Below are 22885 nucleotides of genomic sequence, written 5' to 3'. Positions count from 1 at the left end.
TCTCAAAAGGAGTAAGGACTATACAATGGACATAGGTAGAGTTGTAAAAATGGAAAAGTTTGAGTATACAAGAGTCATCTGTTTTAAATTTTGATGGAACCTTTCTACTTCAAGTCCTTTTAATCAAAATCTGATTTTTCACCTGTCTCTCCATTATAATTTTGCATTTAGCTTTCATTAATTTCCTTGCAATCACTATGACAACAGTGCATTTTAAAATTGACTGTGTGCTTTGACCACCTGTGTCAACCTCAGGTTGTGTCCTAACAAGACTCAGGCATGTGTAATCAGTTGTCGAGCCCAACCGTCTGGGCATTCCAAACTCCAGTAGTGAGAACTAACACCTTGGATTTGAAATTTTAGAACAAAACACCTATTGTTTGAAACATCATTCTGTGTCATGAATTTGTGTTAAGAGGTGTCGGGGTAGGGGTGAAGGCCTGTTACTCAGGCTCTTTTAATAGCTTTTAGCTTGTTGGGACAAGAGTTTCAATACTTTAACTCTTGTCCTCCTCCTATTTATCCAGAACAGTTCATTGTTGGATAAACACCTAGCAGCCCCTAGGTTTTTCTGTTTCTTTTTTTCTTTCTTCAAAACTGTTGCTAACTTATTTTGCCCTAAGCTGCTTTGTATTTTTAAACTATATCCACATTAATGGTAACTGCTAATATGTGTTTGAAGTATACAAAGTAAGACAGCAACTGTCAAAGAGAAAATAATATATGTTAAACAGTTATTATTTTCATATATACTATTTTTATCATGAAATTTAAGGAATTTAATGAAGATCCATCATATGACTTTTTTTTTTCTTAAGATTTTATTTATTTATTCATGAGAGACACAGAGAGAAAGAGAGAGAGAGGCAGAGACATAGGCAGAGGGAGAAGCGGAACTCGATCCCAAGACCCCTGGATCACTACCTGAGCCAAAGGCAGATGCTCAACCACTGAGTCACCCAGGTGACCCCATCATACAACTTTTTTTAGTGATCTGATTTAAGTCGTTTGGGGTGGAGCCATTATATCACATCAGTTTTCACTGGAGTAATAGGAAAGGCCAATGGCATTCCTAGATCAAGCTTTTTCCTCTCAATACTGGAGGATTCACAGGGTAAACAGACTGCCGTAGAACTGATGAAGCTATGGATGGATGCTCCTGGGAGCCACAGCATATGCTTTTGGACACCGAAGGAAGGAATTTTCTAAGAGAATGTGTTCTTGATTGCTTAATGGAATTATCTGTGGAAAGGCCCAGAGGATTTAGGCATGGCCGGGAGAACTCATTGGCCCTCCTCCCTCCTGTCATCCGGCCTTCAGCAGGATCAAAAGAGGGACTGCAAAGCTGCGGCTTCTTAGTGACCATGAAAACACCTGCCTCTCCCCTACAAAGTGCCAATAAAAGGGGCACCTGGATGGCTTCGATGGTTGACCCCCAACTCTTGATTTTGACTCAGGTCATGATCTCAGGATTGTGGGATTGGCCTACATGGGTGGGGGGCGCGTCCTCAGCAAGTCTCAGAGAGTCTCTGCTTGAGACTCTCTCTCCTCTTTCTCCCTCTGACCCTCCCCCCCACACCGCCCCCACTCACACCCTCTCTCTCTCTCCAATAAACAAATAAATCTTTCAAACACAAACAAACACCCAAGCATTAGTAAGAAACCAGGAACAAAGCAAAGACCACAAGGAAGACTGACACCCACCTCAAGCCACCCTCAGAATTAATCACATTATGCCAAAAGCCTTATACACACAGCTGTACAAACACAGGTCCAAGGCCCCGGGCCCTTCAGGATCACTCATAGGCTCCGGTACCTCCCCTGGTCTGAGTCAATCCCCCACTCCTCTCCCACCAGCCAAACCCTTCCACTCTGTGCTTCAGAATTTATGGTTCCTCTTTCCTTAATTAAAGTCTGGCTAGCCTTTGAAGACGCTTCTCCTCAGCCCTCACACGGCAGTGGTGTTTTCTCTCACACACTGCACTCGAGGAGCACCCAGAGGTGAGGCCTGTGTGTCTCGTTGCCGCCTTTAGGTGTTTTTATCATTCTTCCTCTCAGAACATGATAACAACTGCCACTGCCACAACCACCAGTTCAGCGTCTTGGAAGCACTTGGTGTCAGACCACTAAGCCACCGTATTGAGTCATCGCTCACCTCTCGCTGACTTCCTTAGACAATGAAGACTTTAGATTCCGGCCTTCTGTCCCCCTCTCCACCACTACCCTGTGCTATGCTCCTCTGCTGGGTGACTTCAACGTCCACGAAAATGATCCATGTGCCCATGTCCATATATTCACTGGCCTCCGAGTTCCTGAATCTTCCCATCTTTTTTTTTTTTTAATTTATCTATTCATGAGACACATACAGAGAGAGAGAGAGAGAGAGAGGCAGACACAGGCAGAGGGAGAAGCAGGCTCCATGCAGGGAGCCTGACGTGGGACTTGATCCCAGGACTCCAGGATCAAGCCCTGGGCCGAAGGCAGGCGCTAAACCGCTGAGCCACCCAGGGATCCTCTCTTCCCATCTTCAATGTTATTTTCCTCCACTATATTTCAGCAAAATGCTGCTGTGATCATATGTCCCAAAGAACTTTCCTCCATATCCCTTAGTAGCCTTCAAAGATTTTTGAATTTCGGTATTCCATGTTCTTCTGACCAAACTTCTCCTACCTTTTAGCTGTACCATAACCACCACCCCAATCAATCCCTTTGGAGCAGCCAATCGATTGGTCTATCACCTCTTCACTGTCCATGTTCCCACGTGTGTTACTGTCCTTCCTCCTGGTGCAGCTTACTGTAATCAGGTCTCTTGCGTATACCCACAAGTGCCTTGCCCCTCTCACTTTCCAACCTACTAGAAAAACCCAATGCTGCCTTAAACATAACTCCTTACTTCACATCAGCACCGATCAGTTGAATATGGTTAAAGGACAATATGGAAACATAACGACAGCTCTTCAAACATTTTTTCTGGTCATTCTTACCCTGTTCAACAGCCTTTTTTTTTTTTTTTTCAGATTTTATTTATTTATTGAGACACCTGGGTGGCTCAGTGGTTGAGCATCTGCCTTTGGCTCAGGTCGTGATCCCAGGGTCCTGGGATCGAGTCCCTCATTGGGCTCATCACAGGGAACCTGCTTCTCCCTCTGCCTCTGTCTTTGCCTCTCTCTCGGTGTCTCTCATGAATAAATAGATAAATTTTTTTTTTAAAAAGAATTTATTTATTTACTTAAGAGAGAATTAGTGAGAAAGAGAGCATGAGCAGGGAGAGGGAGAGGGAGAAGCAGACTCCCTGCTAAGCAGGGAGCCTGATGTGAGACTTGACCCCCGGACCCCGGGATCATGACCTGAGCCTAAGGCAGATGCGTAACCAGTTGAGCCACCCAGGCATCGCTGTTCAACAGTCGTGTTACATTTCCCCTCTCCTGGATAGTTGTTTCAGTGTCTCCTCCATCTTTAAACCTCAAACATCCCCACCCCACTTCTTGCTTTTAGATAATGACCCCTCTTCTAGTTTGAGAAAATAGAAGCAATTGAAAGAAAATTGCCCCATTGTTCTCTTCATTAAATCAATGCATCTACCAGGATCTGTACCTGTGCACTTTACCTCCCCTTCTGTTACCTCGCATAACCCTCAGCGCTCCCATCTGAAGCCAACATCTCCATATGTGTATCAGATCTTGCCCTTTTGGCTCACCAATGATTTCAATCAAATGATATCCTCTCTCCCCTCTACATCCACAGTTTTTTTCCTTCTCCTCTTAATCATTCCCATCAGCATACAAGCAGGATATGAATTCTCCCTAGTATTCTTGTCCCCTTCAACTAACGTCATATTTTCCTACTTTTTTTTATTGCAGTAGCCCATTAAAATGGTCTATGATTACTGTCTCCACTTTGTCACCTCGCATTTTCAATTCCACTCATTCCATTTCTGGCAATTGCACTGACTATTCTTCTAAGAACACTCTTGTCAGAATCAAATAATAGCCTCGATCTTGCCCAATCCAGTGGTCATATCTCAGTTCTGACCTTGCATGACTTCTCGATAGCATTTCATTTGACCACCATTCCTTCCTTAAACATTTCTTCACTTAGCTTCAAGATCACATTTCTTTTCGACTTCTCCTACTTCAGTGGCCAGTCCTTCTTCCACCTGTGTTAAAGATCAGCACATCAGGGCTCAGTCGTTGGCTTTCAAAAAAATCATCTATGGGATCCCTGGGTGGCGCAGCGGTTTGGCGCCTGCCTTTGGCCCAGGGCGCGATCCTGGAGACCCGGGATCGAATCCCACATCAGGCTCCCGGTGCATGGAGCCTGCTTCTTCCTCCGCCTGTGTCTCTGCCTCTCTCTCTCTCTCTGTGACTGACTATCATAAATAAAATAAAATAAAATAAAATATTAAAAAAAAAATCATCTATGTTCTTTGTGTTCATTTCCTAGATGTTCTCACTTAATCCCATGGCCTTGAATACCATCCATACACTGGAGCTTTGCAATGAATCCCTCTTGCCCTAACTACTCCCCTAAGCTCCAGACTTATAATCTATCTCCAACTTGATAACTCTCCTTGGTATCTCCAACTGCAACTCTTGATTCCTTTACCCAAAAATCTTCTTTCCACGTGTTCTCCTTTTCAATAATTGGCACTTACCTTTCATTCCACTGACCTGCAAGTCATCCTGAACTCCTTCCTTTTGTATTCAGTCCATCAGCAAGTCCTGTCAGCTGTATCATCATAATATATCCAAGATCTAATGAAATCTCACCACCTCCATTGTTCCCACTCAAGTCCATGATGGCATAATCTCTCCTCCAGGCTTTTGCAATCATCTTCTAACAGGTCTCCCTGCTTCAATTCTTACCCTTACACAGTTCATTCATTACACAGAATCTGGAATGATCTTCTTTAATTGGTAAATCAGATCATGTCATTCATCAGAGTCAAGACCTACAATGGTTTTGCATTGCAGTTAAGAATACAAACTCAAACTTTATCCATGTTTACAAGGCTCTAATGACTTGGCCCACCCCACTGGCTTCATCCTTGTAACTCCCCGTCTCCTTCACTCTGATTTGGCAACTTGGACTTCCTGCTCTTCTTTGAACATGCCAAACTTATTCCTGTCATAAGGGGACTTAGGGTTTGTAGAGAATCTGAGTTGGCCTTTTTTTTTTTTTTAGATTTTATTTATTTATATGACAGAGAGAGAAAGTACAACAAGCAGGGGGAGCAGCAGAGGGAGAGAGAGGAACTTGATCCCAGGACCCTGAGATCATGACCTAAGTCAAAGGCAGATGCTTAACCGACTGAGCCATCCAGGTGCCCCTGAATTTGCTTTCAGGATAGACAAAAACTTAGCAGTGTTGTGGTTGATTAAGCATGCTGGGTCTCAGAGCTAGACCTATTGTTTGAGTCAAATTGCATTTGCAATCTTATATATATATTTGTTGATTAGTTGCTGATGAGGTAGTGAACTCCATGGACATGTCTGAAAGCTCATAATCATATCATATAGCTCCTCAGCCACTGCTGATGGTAGTTACTCTCCAGCCCAGACTGCCTTGGTTTGGATTATTTGTGTCACAGTGTACTTCTCTTTTCCAGTGGAATGTGAGACGGAGGATGCTGCTCTCGTGATTGATGTATTAATAAGCACTCGTGAAATCTATCTCTGGGTTATATTTTAATCAATCCAGCATTCTTCTTCTCTCCTTCTTTGTTCCTCATCTTTCCTGTGGGAAAAGGCCCACATATCTTTTCCATTTACTACTTTTCCCCTTCATTCTCATTTTCCTCCCAAAATCTGGTAGCAGAAATTTTACTTGCCTCAAATTCTAATTCTAAGCTAGTCTACATTACAGGCAACCTGAAGGCAAAGTCCTATCAGCTGTGTTGTTCACTGCAGTCACAGTACCTAGCACGTTGCTTAGCACATAATTGGCATTAATAATAATTGTGGACTGCAGAGATGAGTGGAAAATAGAAATACCCCAGTTCGTAAACAGAAGCTTAGCGTCTTGTTGTTGTTGTTAGGATAATAGAGAAAGAGATTCAATCTTTGTAGAAATCAACATGTTTCAGTAAGAAGAGGATTGTCATGACAGAAAGGCCAGCAACTCTCCTTTAAGAAACTTCCCAGGAGTGTGCATCACCCTGGGATGGAATTTATAACCGTCACAGCCATGATTGTCAAGGGACTTGGTCCTAGCCTTAATAGGCTCTGAAATCCAATTTTAGCAACATGCTAAGAACAGATCCACTTCTTATGACTGGACTGACATTATCTAATAATGACGTATGAACCAGAATGCCAACTTATTAGTTTATTGTGAGAGCTGTAATCATCTTGAGAATTCGAAAATATGGAGTCTGTATAATCACTACATGCCTGTTGTAGTGCTTCATGAGAAGGTGTAGTAAATAAAATGGTTGCTTGATGAATAGGGATAAGAGATGCATTACCACTTGGTGATTAAGACTCAGGCAGACTTCAAATCCTGAGATGGCAACTGACTAGCTCTGTGACCCGGAGCAAGTCATTTAAGTTCAAATACCTTCATTTTCTCACCTGTAAAATGGGGATAATAACAATCCGTGCCTGTAGAAGATACTTTTTGGAATATCTTCACAGTTCACTCCCCCTAAGAATAACCACTTTCTGTGTCGCCCTCCCTACCTTCTTCCATAAACGTGGGCCTCTGCTACACATGTTATGTTATGACCTGATGCACAGGAAAATGGGTGAGGAGTGGATTCCTTACTTAGGTGGGGCTAATCAGATTCTCTCACCCAAGGATTTGCAATTTATTATTATTTTTTTTAAGATTTTATTCTTTTATTTGAGAGAGAGAGAGACAGAGATAGTGACAGAGAACACAAGCTGGGAGGAGAGGGAGAAGCAGACTCCCCCGCTGAGCAGGGAGCCCAACACAGGACTCCATCCCAGGACCCTGAGATCATGACCTGAGCTGAAGGCAGACGCTCCACCCATCTGAGCCACCCAGGCGCCCCAGGAATTTGCAATTTAGATTCAGAGATTCCATCTGGTCTGGTCTGTTTGCCTGAATGAAGTGATAGAAACGTTGGCCAGGAGGCTGCCGTGGAGGAAAGATGCCTGTCCGTGTGCCACCAGCACCAGTTGAGGCTGGTCTGTAGAGAGAGGGATGGGGGAATGAAGCAGACTTGCCCAGAGAAGCAGAAACCAGGACCATAGGCACCAGAGAGAACCTGGAACCGTGCCCACTGGCTCCCTATTCCAGGTCCATCAGAGGCTCAGCAGCTTTACCCTTTCTGGAGACATCCCTGTGTTCTCTCATAAAGCTCCTCTTCTGGCATCAGCTAGTTAGGGTCAGTGTCCGTTCTTTGCAATAAAAAAAATCTTGAATGAGATAGCACTACACGGTATTTTTAAGAAGTCAGTAAGTTGGGGGCACCTGGGTGGCTCAGTCTGTTAAGCATCTGCCTTCAGCTCAGGTCACAATCCTGGGGTCCTGGGATGGAGCCCCCAGTCCAGCTCCCTGCTCAGTGAGGAGTCTGCTTCTCCTTCTCCCTTTCCCCCGGCTCATGCGCTCACTCTCTCTCAAATAAATAAATAAATAAAAATCTTTTTTAAAAAGTAAGTAGCACATGTAGGACATGTGTAATGATAGCATTCCTGCCACTGGGATTGACAAATTGACTCCTTCAGTCATGGTGTTCTCTCCCCGCAAGGGCTTGGATGAAGGCTGTCAATAGTTTTCTATGGTTCTTCTCCTTATCCTTTTTAGACAAGTCTCGGAGTGTTAGTGACTTTGGATTTCTCTTCTATGATTCATTTTGTGCTGGTTGTACAATGAACTTCAAGATGACCTTTAGATGCCTCTCATTTCCAGATTCCTTAAAGATACTTCAATGCTGTCTCCAAACACTGAAAATAATTTATGCTCCACTTGGCTCGTTGGCACATGGGCATAGAATAAGGTGAATAGTCTTAATGGTTCTGTTGTCTATCTAATTCTCACCCTCCTCAGATTCATTTATAGATTTCTTAGGGCAGTTTACAGGGGCCTCAGCCAGGCGTCTCTATCTCAGCTGCTCTAATGCCACTATGATTAAGAGCTATTTTCTTGACTTCTCCATTAACCTTGGACCCTACTCTTCTGAGAACTTTTTTAGTGCTATAGGCAAGGGGCATAAAGGAACCTAGGGAACAGCAAATAGACCAATTTGGTCCAAATAACAGTGGAAGTTGGTGCTAGAAAAATCGGTTGGGGTCTGTAATGGCATTGCCATTACAGACAAGACCAAGTCAGATTCCCTGAGGTTGGGAGAATCTCCAAGTCAGGGCAGAGATTAACTTGAAGCCTAGATGCTTTCTCTCTCGCCATCACTCAACAATGACAGCTGCCTCCATCACCCGGGGCAGGAAGAGCCACTGCCCTCCCATTAGCACCACCACTTTGAACATGCGATTGCCACCATTTCCACAGCTTTTGCTGGAAGCTCTTCAGTCACAAGTTCTCCAGTGCGAAGGACACTTTTGATGTCAGTACCATTTTGGAGGCTGGAACAAATTGTTTTCTTACTTGCATGAAAATTACCAGGCTGACATCGTACAGGCTAAAAATGTTCACATAGCAGGACTTCTATAAATAGACCTAAACTACTAAATTGTGTTGAGTGGGATTTTACAACAGCGATCAGATATCTACATATGGTTTGTAAAACTTTTTTTTCTTTTTTTTTTTGGAAAAAGTGACCTGCTAAAATACCAAGATGTAGACGGTTGGGGATTTTCTTGAGGGGGGAAATGACCCCTCACAGATAAAGATTTACATTGTTTTACTGACCAAGTGAAGGAGCCTAATTCTTTAAGGGTAAGATGTCTCTTTGAAGGATAATTTAAAATAGTGCTCAATTGTTGCGACTTTTTCTATGTTAAAGGAATAGTTTACTGAAAGATGATTTTATTTTTTCAGTTGGCTTATAAAACTACTTAACTATGTTGGTGATTTTTATTACATGTAGATCATTTCTGAAAAAATGACAAAGCAATTGCATTTTGCTCTGCTCCTTGAACTTGAGCCTGTGCTTCTCTGTGATTATATGACCAGAGTAGCTACTATACTACTAATCTGCTTATCTGCTTACATAATTAATATACATGATATATACCTAGATTTATATGTCTCTATTTCAGTTTATTGATACACTGAAATTCAGGCCAAATTTACACTTGCAGAAAGGTAGTAAAACATCAAGGCTTTTATTTGGATATTTGAACAAACCTCCCTCCCCCATCAATGAACAGCTAAATATCAAGATAATTGTAACAAAGCTATTTTTATTTTTATTTATTTATTTTTTTGCAAAGCTATTTTTAAAAGTACCTGTATGTCTAAGTTCTCTATTTCATTTTGCTGAAGATGACCTCACAGGAACAAGTACTCGTAAGTCTTCATAACGTTATTCTTGTTGGCTGGCAGGATCACCATATATACTGTGTGTCTGCACATGGTTTTTGCAGTATCCTGGGACCACCTGGAAAATAGGCAAGTAAAGGCAAGGTTAGAAGATAATCCTTGGACAAGATAATGGAATAGGATGTGAATCCAGGCTATGGTTCCCCAGAGCCCACTTTCCCCATATCTTTCTGCCTCCTGAGGAATTTATATGATACTATATTTCATTCTTTTTTTTCCTCCCAAAAAAGAGCAGGCTCCAGGAAATGGTGATGTGTTTACCAAAACCTTCTTTCTTTTCCTTCAGAATAGTGACTGGTTTAATTTCAAATTAGATTTCAAAGCAGAAAAAAAACCACACGGGTTTATCTGGAATCCATAATGGGACTCAAAATGCTGTCTATTCAGTTTTTCCTGAACTTTTGATGTATGTTGTCGCAGGGTAAAAAAGCAGTTAAACTTCTCCCAAGAAAAATGACGTGATAACTCGTAAAACAGGGCCCATTGGATACAACCAAAAGCGATAGCCTTCTTTTTCCTGCATGCTGGCAGAAAATTATTGCAACAGCTTAGAAAAGGTGATTACTGCCTCATTTGCTAGCATCAGAGTTCTTCTCAGGGAGAATTTCAGATTTTGTTCTGAAAGAACAAACAAGTGATTGAGAACCTGGGGTCTTGGAAAATCAGCTGGTGACAGAGCCTTAGAAAAGAAATCCAACCTGCTTCATTGGGGAATTTGCTCTATGGGAGGAGAGAAATTCTTGGCTGTGAGCACAAACAGGACGGGGGGGGGGGGGGGGGGGGCACGACAAAGGGGTGAGCAGGACCCAGGGGTCATGGCAGAGGGCCTGAGACAGTAGGTGGTAGGTGGCTGAAAGGACTCTGAGCTGCTGGCGAGGCTGTACCTGATGGGGCTGCTCCATTCAACACTCTGCTCTCTCGTGAAGTCTTCCACCCTTGTTAAGGTTCCATAGGTTTGCTGGCTTTCTTGATGTTAAAAGAACCCTAAAGGGAGTCTTCAGTGAGAAAGAATGAGCCTAGAAGCAAAGGTGAAATCAGAACCCCCAATTCCACACCTTTGCCCAGGGAATTCACAAAGCTCCTTGGGAAGGCCTTTGGACTTATATAAGGTGTTCAGGCTCATTGTTTTTTAAGACTTTATTTATTTACTTGAGAGAGAGAGAGCCTGAGCTGGGGGAGGGGCAGGGGAAGAGGGATAAGCAGACTCCCTACTGAGCATGGAGTCTGGTGTGGAACTCATCCCAGGACCCCAAGATCACCACCCGATACCCAAGCTGGTTAGGTGCTTAACCAACTGAGCCACCCAGGCGCTGCATCAGGCTCATTTTCTAAGTCTTGAGGGTCCAGGTGTCTCCAGCTGACATCTAGGTTTTATAGAACGGAATGTGTTGTTTATACAGGGTAGGCTTGCCAGATAAATTACAGGACACCCAGATAGGTTTGAATTTTAGATACACAGAGGGGACTTTCTTTCTTTCTTTCTTTCTTTCTTTCTTTCCTTCTTTCTTTCTTTCTTTCTTCTTTCTTTCTTTCCTTGATTTTATTTATTTATTCATGAGAGACACACGGAGAGAGAAGCAGACACACAGGCAGAGGAAGAAGCAGGCTCCATGCAGGGAACCCGATGCAGGACTCGATCCCAGGACCCCGGGATCAGGACCTGAGCCAAAGGCAGACGCTCAACCACTGAGCCACCCAGGTGTCCCTCGAGGGGACCTTTTTAGGGTAAGTATGTCCCAAACATTACGTTGAGTATTTTTCTGTAGCAATGAGCATTCTTCACAAGGGCTTCCCACCGATACCCAAGGCAGTGACCTTGAATTTGGGCCTCATTCCCTGTAAACAATGTCTTGAGAAAGAGACTTGGATCTGAGCTATGGCTATGGTCCCGTAGAACACACCTTTTTCATTTCTTTCTGCCTCTCTTTTTTCCTCCTCCTTCTTAACCTTTCTTCTGCAATTACTTCCCATTATCCTATAAATTAGAGACAACTGAGGGTATGCTAAGGCAGGAAACTGAGATGTGGTTAGTCTCCTCTTCCATAAAGGGAGGGTGATAGTGCCTTCTTATGGGGTTGCTGTGCAGTTTCAATGAGTCAATACATATAAAGTATTAAGAACAGTGCCTGGCATAGGTGAAATAGAAGTATTTGGCTCCAGGGTGTGGAGTCTAGAGTCAAGAAGCCTTTCTTGACTTCCTGTAGCCTGACTACCTGTAGTCCCCACTGTTGCCCTCCACTAACCTATTCTCCGTATTATAGCTACTGATCTTTTTTGTAAAAGATTTTTATTAAAAAAAATAATAAAGATTTTTATTTATTTATTTGACAGAGAAAGAGAGAGAGCACAAGCAGGCGGAGCAGCAGGCAGAGAGAGGGGGAGGAGCAGGCTCCCTGCTGAGAAGGGGGGGTCCTCCTTCCTGCCCCCCCAGGAGGCTTGATCTCAGGACCCTGGGATCATGACCTGAGCCAAAGGCAGTCACTCAACCAGCTGAGCCACCCAGGTGCCCCGCTAGTGATCTTTTAAAAATGCAAATCTGATCATGTCATGGCTTTCCATGACTGAATAAAAACCGACTAGGCCCTGAATGTTTATGCTTTTATTTCTTTCTCTAATTTGACTGCTTGTCTCTTTTCATTCACTTTGTATTTTCCAGGCACAGAAGACTTTCAGGGCCATCAGGGTGATGCACATGCTGTGCCTTCTACCTGAAAGATTTTTCTCCTCCCCAACCCCCACTTCTCCATGTTAATTTTTCAGTCAGAGGCTACTTCCTTAGGGAAAACTTCCCTGACTTCCTAATCTAGATTTTTAAAAAGATTTTATTTGAGAGAGAGAGAGAGAGCCTATGCGCATGAGCAAGAGGAAGGGGCACAGGGAGAGGGAGAAGCTGATGCCCTGCTAAGCAGGGAGCCCTACATAGGCTCTGTTCCAGGACCCTGGGATCATGACCCCAGAGGAAGGCATGACCCTTAACACCTGAGCCACTCAGGCATCCCCTTCCTAGTCTAGATTATAAATCATGATTAAGAGCACTCTGTACTCTTCCTTCATAGCCATTTATTAGTTTTTTTTTTCATTTATTACAGTTTTTAATTATACATCCATGTGCTCCATGAGGACAGAGCCCATGTCTATCTTGTCAACCATTAAAGTCTTCAGGCCTACCTACCACATACCAGATAATCAACCAAAAAAACTTTTTTTGATGAATTAGAGTATATTAGACCAGAAGTCAGTAGGCAAATCTGATCCACTACCTCTCTCTCAGACCTGCAAGCTAAGAATGGTTCTTAAATTTTTTTTTCTTAAATTTTTAAATGATTAAAAAAAATCAAAAGAATAATAATATATCTTAACACATGAAGATTTTTTTATTTTTATTTTTTACTGGAGTTCAATTTGCCAAAATATAGCATAACACCCAGTGCTGATCCCATCGAGTGCCCCCCTCAGTGCCCGGCACCCAGTCACCCCAACCCCCCACCCACCTCCCTTTCCACCACTCCTTGTTCGTTTCCCAAAGTTAGGAGTCTCTCAGACACATGAAAATTAAGTAAAATTCCATTTCCATGTCCATGAATAAAGTTTTTTTGGAACATAGCTCTGCAGGTTCATTTACGGGTTCTCCGTGGCTACTTTTGTGCTACAGTGACCCATTAGTCGTGACAGAGACCAGATGGCCCACAAAGCCAAAAATATTTACTATCTGGCCTTTCAGAGAAAAAATTTGCTGACCCCGTGTTAAACAATAGTAATTTTGGGCTCTGGGGCAGCTTGTGTTCAAAAGCACCTGCAGGTGGCTTTTCTCAATTGTTAACAGTTTGCCTCTGTTGCTGAAACAAGTGATCTATTTATTTTGCTTGACTGGTAGGATTAATTAAAGAGACTTTCCTTTGTGCTTTGTTTTTCTGTTTTTCTATCAACAGACAGAAGCCCCCAAAGGAGATTAGTCATATGCCATACTCCTTTGCTAGTGGTATGATCATGTAACTGTCTCCCACCATCAGATTTTCCAGTTCTTTGGATAATTCATGAATTCCTCTCCCAAATGAGAGAAAGAGTTTGATAGGTGGTAGTGATGAATTTAAATAGAGTGCCTACATTTTCCCATCCACGTTCCTTCAAATTACAAACTGGAAACAGATTAAAAACTGTTTTTTGTCTTCTTTTAAAGGTATCTCTTTCCAGTTACAAATTCGTACTTATCAGAGCAACACTTTAAAATACACATTAAAATCTAACAAGGTTTTAAGGTGATTTCAAAGCGATTTCACCAGAGTGCTAGATAAACATTTCAGCCAGGACAGATGATGTGTTCGTTTTTAAAATAACTTAATTTAAAAATCGAATCTGAAAAGTAACCACTCTACAGGTTCTTGGCTGCTGAATTCAAAGATATTTTTACTGAGAAATAGACAAAGGGGATTGTATGAATATAGGTGTCTTGCTTTAAGTCATGCCTTTTACTTCTGAAAAGCAGTTTGTTGAGTGGAAATAGATCTAGTTGAATAAAATTCTAAAAATTCCCTCAGAGTAATCCACTTATAAAGTCAGTATTTAATCCTTGACTTATCTCTTCTTTAAATTCACATTTTCACACAATGGATCTGTTTAGAATAGAAGCCCCTTTGTAATGACAAAAAACAACAAAACAAAACAAAACAAAACAAAAACAAAAAACCTAAATGGCATAGTACTAACATACCACCGATAAGATATTTTGGACAAAGTTAAGATCTTTTTGATAAAGGTATCCCAATTAATAAAATAGTATTAAAATATAAAGCTCCTAAATGATCTAAAATATGTATAGAAAATGAAGACAAAATATAGTATTTTATTAATGGAAGATGATCTCAAATACATTAATCATGCATTCCACTGAACAAGAAATCAATTATTTGAAAAAAAAGAAAAAAGAAATCAATTATTTGACATAGTTTAGGAGGTGATTTTTCTAGACTTTTACCATAGCATCAGAAAATCCTCTGCAGGATGCTTACCTGTTATGAGCTAGCCCATTATAAAGAATTTATGTCTGATTCGGTTGCACTATTTAAAAGGGCACTTTTATATATAATTATACTTGAGTGTATATGTGTATATATATATATTTCCATTAATATAACACAAACACTTCTCTATATGTTTTAATATGGCTCATGTTATGATTATTATAACTGACACAGGGTAGACATTATGATATTTACTGATGGTTACCAGGCACGTAAACAAAATTTTTGGAAGTTCAGGAATGTGCTGCATGGGAAAGAAATTTCTTTAAAAAGCATTTAAATTTTTCTTGTTTGGAATGCCTGGGTGGCTCAGCAGTTAAGTGTCTGCCCTCAGCTCAGGGTATGATGCTGGAGTCCTGGGGATGGAGTCCCCACATTGCACTCCCTGCATGGAGCCTGCTTCTCCCTCTGCCTATGTCTCTGCCCCCACCCCCCCGTCTCTCTCTCTGTCTCTCGTGAATAAATAAAATCTTAAAAAAATTTTTTTTCTTGTTTGATTCATTGACAAACAATGGGGGAGCCTTCTAAGGATTAAATGATGGTTTTTAAAAAGTGATAAGCTTAAAAAAAAGTGGTAAGTTCCCAAAAGAAAAGGAATGGAGCTCTATATAACATGGTAGATACAGAAAGGAATTCAAGTAGCATTTTGTAAGCACGTTCACAAATAAGAATTTCTCTACAGATAATCTGGTAGGAAGCTAGCAAGTCAATTAGTGTGATGCTATGACCTTTACTCGAAGGTAGAGTGAAAAGTAACAAAAAATCAAATAGTTACCCCCCACCACCACCCCGGACATCAGAGAGGAAAAGAAAACCTTAGGAATATTTTCATTTCTCAACATCCTTTAAAAATAGATGAAAAGAGGCATCAGATCAAATAATTTGAAGTGCAAAGAATATTCTAGTCTCAATCAGAAGTTTGTGCAAGTTTTTTAATGTCAAATTTATTCAAAGAGCTTTTATTCTGAAATTATAACCATCCCGATTTTTGGTGATTTTTTGGTTTTTGTTTTTGTTTTTAATAGACTTCGTGCCCAGCAAGGAGACCAATGTGGGGCCTGAACTCATGACCCTGAGATCAAGACCTGACCTGAGATCATCAGACACCTAACTGATTAAGCTATCCAGGTGCCCCAGAGTTTTGTTTTAAAGATTTGATTGATTGATTTAGAGACAATGTGAGCAGGGGGAGGAGCAAAGGAAGAGGGAGAAAGAGAATCCCAAGCAGACTCTGAGCATGGAGCCCCATACGAGTTCTTGATCCCAGGACCTAAGACCATGACCCGACCCAAAATCAAGAGTTGGATGCCCCACCAACTGAACCACCCAAGGCACCCCTCAAGTTTTGGTTTTAAAATATTTTTATTTTATGGCATAATGGGAAGAATAGATATTTATTTAGACTTACTGTGATACCTTTACTTGGCAAAATCAAAAGTTATTAAGGCTATGTCAGTTACCAAAAATTCCTTGCAAATTTTCAGTTCATGAAATAAAGTCTGGAAATCGGTGATCTAGACTCATTGATAAGACATATTTACCATAAAATATAAGTAATTCAAATGTTCTTAGAATAGAATTCTGGTTAATTAGATCTTCACATTTTAAGTTAACCTTTTTGTTTCAGCCTTGCTCGTTCGACTCAATTTGAAATGCATTTATTTAAAGCATCAGTTATGCCAGGCATTGACCCAAGTGATGCTGATACAAAAGTGCCTAAGTAAGGCCTTTGATCTTGGAGAACAAATCAGATTAGCGCAAGAGACAGAAAAAGAAACACTTAAGTCCTGTCTTCAATTTGAAATCTAATAGTTGTATGTATGTGGTAGAGAAATAATCATGCCAGGAAAGGGGGTCCAATCTGAAAAGTTTTCACAAAGAAGCTAATGGTTCTATTGGATGTTGGTGGACAGGAATATGAGAATCCTCCAGGTGAGCAAGGAGGGAAGGACACAAAGGGAACCCCATACCCAAAAGCATTGAGGCTTGAAAGAACAGGATCACTGATATCAATAGAGGAGCCATTTTAAGTGTCAAATGAACGAGTGGTCAGAGAAGAAATCTGAGAGGTAGCCTGGAGTCAGATTATAAAGGGAGATGTATATTTTGCTGAAATGCTTGGACTCTATTCAGTGTGTGCCTTGAAAATCTTTAAAGGATTTTGAACAGGAGAGAATTGGAAATCTTTCCAAAAATGTATTAGTATCTCTTCCTTTCTGCCTCAGTAGATAGAATATACTGAACAAAAATGACTCTTTTACTGATGATTGAAGGTCATTAAGTGATATTCTCAATGAATATCAGTGTTCTTTTTACAGAGGGACCCTCTTAAGTATGGAAGGTAAAGGACATGGACCTCCTTCCTCTATAGAGACTCAGGAAATATTTCTTCCTTTTTTTTTTAAGCTTTTTTATTTTTTAAAAAGATTTTATTTATTTATTTGAGAGAGAGAGAGAGAGAGAGAGAGAGAGAGAACATGAGTGAATGGAAGGGGCAGGGGAACAGGGGAGAAGCAGACTCTAGCTGAGCAGGGAGTCCCACATGGGGCTTGATCCCAGGACCCTGAGATCATGACCAGAGCCCAAGGCAGACAGACGCTTAACTGACTGAGCCACCCGGGTGCCCTGGAAATATTTCTTTGAAGTTTCTTTATAAAATCAAATTACTAGGATCGTATTTTCTCTTAATTTGCTTCTTGTTAATATATATATTTTTAGATGTTATTTATTCATGACAGACATAGAGAGGCAGAGACACAGGCAGAGGGAGAAGCAGGCTCCATGCAGGGAACCCGATTCAGGACTCAATCCCAGGACCCCAGGGTCATGACCTGAGCCAAAGGCAGATGTTCAACTGCTGAGCCACCTAGGGGTGGCTCTTGTTAATATTAATAAAGGGCTGGGGGAAGAAATTTTTGTGGACAGTTTCTAGGAATTGGATTTTTCTTAATTTTACTACAGACAGAAAACCACTAGTTAATAGATAGTATCCACCTACATGCTAAGTGAGGGGTAGAGTTGTGCCACTTTTGGATAGAATGTGGAGATTCTGTCTCTGGAGAGTGGAGACAGTCATTTCCCCCCCTATTCTTTATTTAGCACATAATAGTTACTATATAAATTTACAGTGAACTGAAAAGAATTTGCATTATAAATGGTAACAATTTTTCTAAGGAAAACGAATTACTGGCTTCACAAGTAGTTCTCTGATGTGGTTTACCTTTGTGTGTAAACAGGGTAGGATAAATGATCCTAATGTATTTCACCCTTTAACAGAGTTTAAAAGAGATCCATATACAAGGATGTTAAAAAGCTTGAGTCATGCTGGCACATCGGTAGAATATTTCATTTTTTATTTGTTTAATCTCTACAGCCAAGTGGGCCTTGAACTCACGACCCCCAAGAACAAGAATTGTATACTCTACTGAGTGAGCCAGCGAGGCACCTCTGGGAATAGTTCTTTTTAAAGGATGGGGAATCTAGCTTGGAGATGAGAAATAAAAGTATGGGATAAAGTTCCTCTGAAGGGAAAGTGCACATTGTAAACTTCTCCAGGAGATAAAGTCTCTCTGAAGGGGAAAGTACAGATTGTAAATTTTTCCAGGGACTGTTTCAGTAATACCGAACATTCTTTCTTCCTTCCTTCCTTTTTTTTTTTTTTTTTTAAGTCGTTTACCTTTTTGAAAAAGATATTTATTTATTTATTTATTTATTTATTTATTTATTTATTTATGGGGCGGGGGGGGGGGGAGAGAGAATGACAGGGAGGAGCAGCGGCAGATGGACAAGTAGACAGACAACGTGCTGAACAGAGCCTGACCCCAGGGTTTGATCCCATGACCCGGACATCATGACCCGAGGTCAAATCAAGAGTTGGATGCTCAATTGACTGAGCCACCCAGGTGCTCAAACACTGAATATTCTTAAGAATGACCTGCATATTGGAAGCTCTAGGTTTGCAGGTTTCTAAATTTTTCCTTGATGTGAATACTAATAATAGTATCAGCTAGTAGAGGGCTGGGTGTATGAGCTAAAAAGTGATAAGCAATCCTGTTGTGGGCAAGTGTGAAATAGAGAAAAAATAATATGAATTATGTTTGTAAGGTAATGATCTCAGCATGGTTGGCTAAGTATAGGGAAGAGAATTTAGAGGTTACTGCAGACTGCCTTTGGGAATTACGAGCCCAATGTGCTCGTGTAACAGAATAATCTGGACATCACAGAACAGGTGTTTTACGAAGAACTTGAAAATATCACCTAGACCTCAAACAAAACTTCTAGTTGTGGACACATCTGAAATATCTAGATCATACTAGATATTAGAACATAGAATATTATTTTTTAAAGATTTGAGGGCAGCCCAGGTGGCTCAGCAGTGTAGTGCCGCCTTCAGCCCAGGGCGTGATCCTGGGGACCTGGGATCGAGTCCCACGTCGGGCTCCCTGCATGGAGCCTGCTTCTCCCTCTGCCTGTGTCTCTGCCTCTCTCTCTGTCTCTGTGTTTCTCATGAATAAATAAAATCTTAAAAAAAAAAAAAAAAGATTTGAGAGAGATAGAAAGCACAAGCGGGGGGCGGGAGGGGAGCAGAGGGAGAAGCAGACTTTCCACTGATCAGGGAGCCCAATGTGGGGCTCCCTCCCAGGATCATGACTGGAGCCACCCAGGTGCCCCTAGGATATAGAATATTCTTATATTCTAATATAGAATATCAGAACCCAGCAGTAGTTTGACTGTTGTAAATAAGAAAAACGGAATTTATCCTGACTATAGTTAAAAAAAAAAAAAAAAGCTAACAACCCCAAATCAAAATGGAATGGTCTGAAAATGAGGATTTAGTTGCACTTAACAAGATATTTATATGAGCATCTCTGAAGGCCATATAACCTAGCTGCTTGTCCTGCGCCCTCACTAGAACTACCTGAAAGACCGACAGCATTTCCCCTTTGCTCACCTTTCAATATTTAAGGTTGTGTCCCTAAGATTTTTTGTGTGTGTGTGTCCCTAAGATTTTTGAGCTGAACTCACGGAAAAACTCTTGACCTAATGGATGTTTATCTCCCGCTTTCTGGTACTAAAGCCCACTTTCAGGGCACCTCTGGGTTCCCCTGGGCTACTACCCTGCACCTGCGCTAAACAGCCTGAGGCCCACAGGCCTCCCCAAGTGCAGGGGCAGTCGGAGGAGGGCCGGGACCCTTAGACGTTTCCCCCCCTAAAAGTCTTAGATGGGGACCAAAGCAGAACTGTCCTCAGCTCTCGTCCTTACAACCCTTTCGGTTCCTGCAGCTCTGGTGGGAAACCGGGGCCGTCAGGACCCGCCGGGCTGGGCCTGTCCAAGAATTCCTCCCCTCGCGGGGAGGTTTTGCGGCACAAGGTGAAGCTTCCGGAGCCAGACGCCCTCTTCCTCTCAAGAAACAGCCTCCTGCTGCGGGTGTGGGCTCAACCTGGGCGCCCCCTGCGACGCTTCTAGCAAGGGCGACGGACGTCCTCGGCTTCGGAGGGGGCAGGAGAGGCACCGCGTCTTCAGTCTTCTCGGAGGAGTCCCTTAGCTTTGGTGACGAACGCCCACGCAACAGGGGACGTGGATGAAGCCGGACTTTTTGATGGAAACGATTTAAGTAGTTTTTTTTTTTTTTTTTTTTTGTGACCGACTGCGAGGTGACACGTCCAGGTTTGCAGACACCTTCACTAAAGCTCTTCGGGGTGGCGAGACGCCCGTGCACGCTCACACCTGGGCCGACGTCGGCAGGACTTAGTCCCAGGATCTCAGGTGCTGCGATGCACCCTCACCTGCCCATCCCCGGCTAGACGGCGCGCGGGGGCGCCGGGATCCCCGCTCCGGGCACAGCCTCCCGGTGGAGGATGCTGCACGCTCCTCTCCCCCCTTGCCCGCTTTCTCCCACACGGGCCGGTGAGTTCGTCCACGACCCCTGCCTCGCTGGACCGGAGAGGCGCGGGGAAGGAGGCAAAGCCAGGGGAGGACTTTGCGGCTGGATCTCCCAGCCCCGCGAAGGGAGCGCGGCGAAGGGGCGGGGCGTGCGGCCTCCCTCCTGCCTTGCCCAATCAGGCGCACAGGAAGATGTCCTCTTACCAATCAAAATAAAGTTCGCTTTCCGGGGGCGGGAGGGTGAGCCTTGATTGCCAGTTCTCCAAAGCAACGCCAGGCTAGAGGACGCAGAGTGACGAGGCGAAGGACCAACCGCGGGGAGGGGGCGGGCCGGGGGCGGGCGCCCCGGTGAGCGGCGGCCCGCCCGGCCAGTGGGGCGCGCGGGCTGCTGTTCCTGTTGTAGGGTCTCTCGCCAATCGGGAGGGCGAGGGAGTGGGCGGGGCGGGGAAGGGGTGGGACGAGCTCGCAGCAGCGCCGGGCGTCCGTCGGGCTCCGGGGGGAGAGAGAGAAATCCGGTGAAAATCAGAGTCGGAGGTTTAACCGCTCATCGGTTCCGATCGGATTATTCCTTAAAGGGGACGCGCCATTGTCAAGAGAACGGAGCCCGGGGCCCGAGGGCGGGGACCGGCGGCGCCCGAGGAGCGAGGCAGCTGCACTTGGACTGGGGACGGGTAGGTGTTGCCCGGGGGAAGACGCCTCATTTCACTTTCTCTTCCAGCCCCCGGGGCAGGCGGCGGGATGCCCGCCCGACCGGGGCCACAGCCCTGGCGGGAGCCGGGGTCGCCGGCCCGCGCGCGGCTCCCTTCCCGGTGGGAGCCGAGGGGAGGCGGGCCAGGATGGCTGGCGGGCTGCGGCCCCGCACACACTCCAACGGACGGCGCCCGGCCGCGCAGCCCCCGCCTCAACCGAAAGCCCGCCGGAGCCGCGGCGGGTCCTCGGGGAGCGCCGCGCGCCCGGCTCCCCTCGCGCAACCCTGCCCCCGCGCGCCCGGCTCCCCTCGCGCGCCCCCTGTTCCCCGCGCGCGCCCTGCTCCCTCGCGCCCCCTGTTCCCCGCGCGCCCGGCTCCCCTCGCGCGCCCTGCTCCCCGCGCCCCCTGCTCCCCGCACGCGCCCTGCTCCCCGCGCCCCCTGCTCCCCGCGCGCCCCCTGCTCCCCGCGCCCCCCTCACACCCCGCGCGCCCCGTTCCTCTCGCGCGCCCACGGCTCCCCCCGCGCGCCCCCGGCTCCCCCCGCGCCCGGCTCCCTCGCGCGCCTCTGGTTCCCCTCGCGCGCGCCCCCTGCCTCCGCGCGCCCGGTTCCCTTCGCGCGCCCCCGGCACCCCCCCGCCCCCCGCGTCCCGCGCCCGGCTCTCGAGCGCCCCCTGCCCCGCGCGCCCGCCCCCCCCCCGCCCCCCGCCCCCCGCGCGCCTGCCTCCCTTCGCGCGCCCCCCGCCCCGCGCGCCCCCTGACCCGCGCGCCCCGTACTCCTCGCGCGCCCCCTGCCCCCTCACACCCCGCGCGCCCGGCTTCCCCGGCTCCCCCTGCGCGTCCCCTGCTCCCGCGCCCCCTGCCCCGTGCGCGCCCCCTACCCCGGTGCCCCCTACCCGCCCGCGCGCCCCCTGCACCCCGCGCGCCCCCAGCCCCGCGCGCGCCCGCCTCCCCTCGCGCCCGCCTCCCCTCGCGCGGCCCGTTTCCCCTCCGCGCGCGGGGCTGCCCCTCGCGCGCCGCCGCCTCTGCTCCGCGGCTCCTCGCCGACTCTCGGGAGCCGCCCCGCGGAGAGGACGGCGGCGGCGGCCGGCGGCGGAGGGAGGGCCGGGAGCCGAGTTGGCGGCAGCTGGCGGCCGCGGGCGGGAAGAGGCGCGGGGACCCCCTTGGAGCGGCCGAGCCGCCGCCGCCCGGTCCAGCGCCGTCCCTCGGGCTCGGCTCTCGGGTCTCCGCCCGCTCCTCGCGGTCGCTCCCGCAGCCCCGGAGCCGGCCGGGCCGGTGCGAGTCTCGGCCTCCCCGGTCCGCGCGGCCGCCGCAGCCTGGGCGCCGAGCTCGTCGTGCAACTTTTCTTTGCCGGTCGCGGGAAGTGGCGGCTTCCGGGCAGCAGGTTCTCTGGGCACAGACTCTCCGTCCTTTCTGGAGGAGGCTCTCGAGGCTCGGGGTCGCTGATGCCCGGCTCTCCTGCCGTCCCAGTTGCGTCCCTGGCCCGCTCCCCTCGCTTCCCTCCTGGGTTTGCAGTTGTTCGGGAGCAGGAGGCTCTCGGGCCCCGAGATGAGGGCGAAGGAGCCGGCCGAGGGAGCTGCGTCGGTGCGCGCGGGAGCTCCGCGGAGCGGGGTTTGAACTGCGCAAAGTTCCCTCGACCTCCTGCCCGAGGTGCTCGTGGAAGGAAGACCACAACGAACCAGCCTCTTAGGTTGCGAGGGTCTGTAGGATTAGAAAAAAAAATGCTTTTTTTTTTTTTTTAAAGAAATAAAGTTACTTTTGTAAAATACCGTTCTGCCTAGCAGATGTCTGCCGTCCAGGTAATTTCTAGGACTGAATCTCGCAGGTATTGTA

At 45.7% G+C, this 22885-nt stretch overlaps 1 protein-coding gene across 1 annotated transcript in view; it reads left to right on the top strand.

Annotated features, from left to right (window-relative positions):
• Positions 1–20797: 20797 nt before the first annotated feature.
• The window catches only part of FRYL (FRY like transcription coactivator), a 258580-nt gene continuing 256492 nt past the window's right edge, over positions 20798–22885 (top strand). Inside the window, exon 1 of the mRNA XM_041724310.1 lies at positions 20798–21038. The gene's annotated coding sequence lies outside the window, so the exon portion shown is untranslated. The remainder of the gene's footprint in view (positions 21039–22885) is intronic.

The sequence above is a fragment of the Vulpes lagopus genome, chromosome 12 (assembly GCF_018345385.1).
Source record: "Vulpes lagopus strain Blue_001 chromosome 12, ASM1834538v1, whole genome shotgun sequence".
Lineage (NCBI taxonomy): Eukaryota > Metazoa > Chordata > Mammalia > Carnivora > Canidae > Vulpes > Vulpes lagopus.
The sequence above is the reverse complement of the archived record's forward strand: the minus strand, read 5'-3'. Positions and strand labels throughout refer to the sequence as shown.